Source organism: Vanellus vanellus (genome assembly GCF_965231255.1).
Source record: "Vanellus vanellus genome assembly, chromosome: 18".
Lineage (NCBI taxonomy): Eukaryota > Metazoa > Chordata > Aves > Charadriiformes > Charadriidae > Vanellus > Vanellus vanellus.
In genome coordinates this window covers 10,665,212-10,671,211 of record NC_138923.1, presented here as the reverse complement: position 1 = coordinate 10,671,211, position 6,000 = coordinate 10,665,212, and positions in this window count along the sequence as shown.

Below are 6,000 nucleotides of genomic sequence, written 5' to 3'. Positions count from 1 at the left end.
ATGGAAATTTTTGGAATAATCATCACAGCTTAGCTGACTCATCTGTATTACGAAATGGAAATTATTTCAAAACACATTCTCTACTTCCATGCTTACTGGGGATTCTGGACATCAAAAGGTCCTTTTATATCTGAATTGTACACAATGTTTTTCTGTTCCTTGGTTGTTTATATACATGGTGTGCAAGTCTCCAAATGTTCCAGGCTTTGAATCACAGGCTAATAGCTTTAGCGGTTCCAGAAAAACATGCATTTGACTGCTACACTTTTGTAGTCTACCCAAAGGCCAGCCAACTTCTGTATGTGTGATTACTGGTCTGCCTACATATTAATGCGCTTGCCCAGAAAGCTGTGTACTTTAGTCCAAATTTATTCTCACATCTCCTAGAATAGAGATGACTGGCCTCGTCTGTCAATTCTGGCGAGATACCAAGGGCCATGTATAAACAGGATTTTTATAGTCGTTTATTGACATAATAGCATATCATAGACAAACTAGCCTCCAAGGTGAACTTCAGAGTTGCTCCTAGTGATATGCACAGATAATCTCTTAAAGCAGGACCCGCTAAACTCAAATAAATTAGTTTGGTCGTTATACTTTTATTCTTTTTTAATATATTTCCCGGATCAGCCTTTGAATAAGAAAATTCACCAGATGCCATTCTAATGTGATTCTCGCAGAATACTCTTGGCAGATATGTAAGACCCAAATTGGTTGGATTCCTGAGATAACGACAATTCTAAGGGTTAATACTATGTCAGCCTTTTAGTTATTTTAAAAAATATTTATTTATGTAAGTTTACGTTTTTATTTTACTGATTTTTAGATAGCTAAGTGTCACAATATTAACTGATTTCTCTCTTCACTTCCTTGCAACCAGAAATTAGTCTCCTGATCCAAGCTAGTAAGTGACTTGAATAGACCAAATTCCACCCTATTATGCATAGCGACACATGAAACCTGCACTCTTTTGGTCTGGTCGTGAAAGCCGCTGTGCTGGGTCTAACTACTGTGACTAATTTAGGAAGAGAGCCAAATGGTGCCATTCTCTGGCCATTGCTTTACTAGCAGTGAAGAAATGATTTTGTGTATATAATGTTTCAGGGTATGCCACAAGCTCTAAGTAGCCTTAGCCAGATGAGTTCTCTCACAAAGTTTTTTTTTTTAATTAGGAATACCCTACAATTTTAGAAGAAGAATGCTAAATCCCTGTAGCAGATTAAAATTCTTGCTTTTTAATACCTTCATACTTTTAAGTGACTGTCATAATTCTTTCTTGGCTGATTATGAAAACATACCTTGTTAAATACCAGGTGAAAGAGAAAATTGCTTACATGAGCTAGTGGGATGCAAATGCAAGTCCCAGTTACCACATAACTTTTATTTTGTTATGATGGTACACTCAGAATCTGAAATCATCTGGAAATGGAGAAATACTCACTTCATCACACTGAGTTGTTTGTTCAGTGTATTTGGGAAATGTAAACCCAGAATATCACACAAAAATTATTTTCTATCTTTATATAGCGATGAAAATGTTCAATATAGGCACAGCCACTCTTCTGAATCAGCAGGTGGGATCCTGCATTGGGTGGAGCAATACAAAATCCTAGAGTTGAATCCTTAGTGAGATTTCTTTCAAGTTCAAAAATCTTTTTTCATAAATAATCTCAAACTCTCATTTCCAAAACCAAAGAGTTGTGGAATCTACTGACAGGGGTCAGTAGATTCATTTATAGTAGGGGTGTGGAAGAGATGACTGAAAACATACTAAGGAAATCCTTTTTTTTTTTTCTTTTGAGTGAATATCATTTTGTGATTTTAAAAAATCACACTCTCTCTGAGAGCTGCCAATTTGGTTTTCATCCATCATGGGTTGTCTCACTTGACCCTACCTACAGAGGCTTATTTTCAGTCTATATAAATGTTAATGTTTATGCATGTCTCCTAGCAAAATGTGTTCTTAATCTCCTGCTGAATTCTTACATCAGAACACACTGAAATTTGGCATGGCCATCAGTTATTTTCCAGTAAAAAAAAAACCTTATAGGAGTTACATATGCTTTCAATTTTTAAGATATTTAATAATGTTTTCACCTCTAATTAGGAGAAATATCTGGGTTTGGCTCTTTCATTCTCCTGGGAACTAAGAGTTTGGTTTTGCCAATTGCTGGATCATTAAAAAATTCCATTCATCGTGTTAAATTTTGCTTTTTAAGTTCTGAATGAACTTGGAATTTGGATACATATTTAAACAGTAACTGATTTCCTGGAAAATACTAAAGTGAATTAAACGCCACAACTATCATAAAAAGAACATTCAAGTTCAGAAAACAATAGCAGAGAAATCTTGAGTAGATTGCTATATTCAACCCTTTCTTTTCTAACCCAAGAAATATTTGTTACACACAGGTGGCTATTTATAAAATACTTACATTTACCCATGTTCATAGCTAGAAGTCGTGAAATGCAGATTATTCCTAAGGTGCCACAGTTCACACTCTGTTTCCTTTACTGATTTGCTACTTGACAACTAAAATGGCAATTTCTTTTGCAAGTAAAGCAAACAAAAAGTTATAGCTGATGCACTTTGAATCAGCTGAGATATTAAACCACAAAAATTGGGGTTTACAATGGAAAATCTTTTTTTTTTCGTAATGACAGCAGCCCCATTGGCGCCCGGTTAAAAGTAGTCCAAAAGAAACACAGAGAGAGGTTCAGAGTCTGGGTTTAGTACACTGCAAGCTGGACCTGTCACGAACTTGCATTGTCTAATTTGGCTTTACAAGAGTAACCTCAGCAGAGCATTCTTTCCACTGAATATTATATGTTCTCTGCAATTTATACTGGAGCACATCCGCAGCTAATGCAGATCAGTGTTGCTGCAATTATTTTGGAGGACCTATTCTTTTTATACTTCATATCTAGATCTGTAGATACAGCACTTCTTTAACTGAATCATAAAAAGTAAATGTCAAAATTTCACTACAAAGAGAAAATATTTTATAAACATCTCACACATCTACACATAAGGACACTCACATTTCACTATGCCAGTTTATACCTGCTGAAATGTGATTTACAATATATAGACATAAATGCTAGTGTTGGTGACAGACTGGGCATAAACTGCAGCTGTAATCGCACACTGGCACTTACTACGTGCCTGCATTATCTGTCTCTGCCAGACTCCGATTAGCCAGTTTTCCTTCACTATTTATATAAAGCAATATGCCATAAAAATGTCATTTTCACTGCCCAAATCATAAAACTTTCCATAAAAGCCTACTGCTGTCAGGTCCTAGGGAATATTCAGCCTCAGGCTCTGACAGCTAGGTAGAAATGGGTATTAGTTTCCACCATTAGTGTAATTCCAAAAATTTGGAGTCACCGATCTATGCAATATTAAAAGGTGTTTTGTTTCTAGCCCCGGTTACTTGGGATGTGTTCAAATAGTATGTATTGAGTAATTGTTTTAAGTAACATTTGCAGTTGCTTTTAATGCAAAGGGGGGTGATCCAGAGATAACAGTTATAAAATGGGACTGGAAGTCAGGAGGTCTGTTTTGGTCCCGATTTTCACTGAACTTTCACCTTCATGCCATGTTCAACAATGGTTTTGTGAGAACCACCTTGGATGATAATCACAGCATTATCCCCAGAGTTCAGTGTTTGCTGTCAGGTAAAAGCTTTCAAAGCAGCCAAGAAAAAGCGTTAGCTTGGTGAAATTTCGAACAGGGTTCAAGGACTCTTGTAAAGACCTGTACTCCCATTGACAAGAGAAGTCTGGAGATCCATTTGTGGCAGAGATTTCAATTCCTGGGATGAATCTCTTTGTACACAGTGACTGAAAAGGCAGCACATGTGTTTTTTTTTCTGCACCAAGTATCTACACATAGTCAGAGATGTATTTTCACGCTAAAACTTCAAACTCCATGAAACTTGCCCAGCTTGTGGTTATGCACAATTACTCAACCCAGGCTGTCAGGGGAATCTTCTTTCTGTCTCTGGTGTCATTTGTGGCTTCCTATCAAAGCTAAATAACTTCACCATTTCACAGTTTCCATATGACACTGAAGAAGCCTGGCAGGATCAGCTAGGCTTCTGTTTTGGTCAGGAATCTCAAAAACAAGCCAGGATGAAAAACTTCCCATGGAAACCTGAGGGGTCTAATTAATCTGTGATGTAATTAAACAAGATTCCATGGATTCATACCAGAAACTGGGGGAATGTACCTAAACCCACATGAGTTCAAAGCAAATTCTTAGAAAGTTGCGCTCCTGTGTATCCCCTGTCTGTGTCCACTGGCCCCATGTCTGTGGTGGTCCTGCTCATCTCCACGTCAGTTCCGAACAGCTCAGGGGTGAGTCCTGGCAGAGGGCAGCCCAGCCCAGACACACTCCCCAGGGCCCTGCCTGCCAGTCTTGGGCTTTGAAGCAAAATATTCATGATAAGGAAAATCATTAGATGTGTTTTTAGATAACCAGATTAAAAAATGCTGAATTTCCTTCCTGTGCAGATCTTGCCACAAAGAAAATACAACCTTAGTTTGTGAAAACTTGCCACAATTCTGAACTGTTGCACTATGAAGCCAATCTGTATTTTGATTTCTTCCAGGATGACCCATTGTTACTGAACCTGAACAGATGGGAGCATTCATTTCCTAAGCACTTTGTGCCCCATTCACTTGCTTTGGGGTTTCGACATCCAATTTGTGATGCAGATGTTCGACATGGAGTTACAAGGTTTGTTTTCTTGGCTGAATTCCAAGGACGCTGCTGGGAATTTGTATGTGATGATGTGCTTTTGGAGTCCCATCACTGGCAAAGCTGCCAAGATACTTGGCCTCATAAGAAGACTCTTTCTATTCAGGAATTTAAACACTGAGTCTGCTTGCCCCTGTTCTGAATATAGACCTGCCTTTCTCTATGCCTGCTCTCTCCCACACCCAACTTTACCATTTCATACAGGCTTTTCCTATGTTTAAAATATATTCTCCTTTGGATTCCTCCTTAAAAAATCTTAGTTTGTAAACACTCAGGAGTTTTCTTTCTGTGGCAGTGTTTTGATGGGGGCTTTGGTTTTCTTTACAAGATCATTTTCCTCCTGTGAAACCTTGGATAACACTTGGAATTTCTGTGTTCCCTGGGTTAGTCGCCCATAAAATAGAGGTACAAACAGACATTGTCAGTGGTGTGGTGGAAGTTATTTAGGTTTATGAACCATACTGAAGAATACTATTGGAAAGATAAGCCCAATGCTATTAGTGACTCTACAATAGCAAAGTGAATTATGGTCTCAGTGGAAGAGATGCAAGTTAGTGCATAGTCAGACTCTTTCTGCTTCTATCACACATAAAAGAATATCTAAGCATCTAAATTTTTTTGTTCATATTAGCAAAATGAGTAACTTCTGAAAGGGTTAGTGGTAATTTACCATAGTCTTCACTCTCCCTTCAATTCTTGTCGTTAATGAGAATCAATGAAGATATTATTAAAGAAACCTGTTGTCTCCTTTTTCTGTTTCCACTAATTAGTCCTACTCAAATATACTGAGTTTTCTGATAATTATATAGGTTTCTATAGATAATTGTATCGGTTTCTATAGCACGCTGTACAAGTGACCTGAGCTATCGATAGAATATCCACATTTTGCCAGCTGTTTTATAGTCAAAAGATGTTGAATCTGAACTTGTTTTTTCATGTTACATCCAGAGCTTTGGACGAGTGTTTTGGCAGGCTTCCTGGTGGGCACAGCTCCCATTCCCAGAGTTCTCTCCAAAGCATTAAGAATGGAAATAAGCAGCTAAGAATTTTCCAGTTTAGATCAGGCTCTGTGTACGTTAAGAGAAACAGAAGCATAACCACAAGTACCAGCATGAGCCCTTAATGTAGACAGGCTGCAACAGAAAGCAGAGCTAAATCTGGTGAAACTGTCATAAACTGGTCCATGTTGGCTTTACATGTCTGTACCCCGTGTTTGTCCTGACACGGAGACGTAG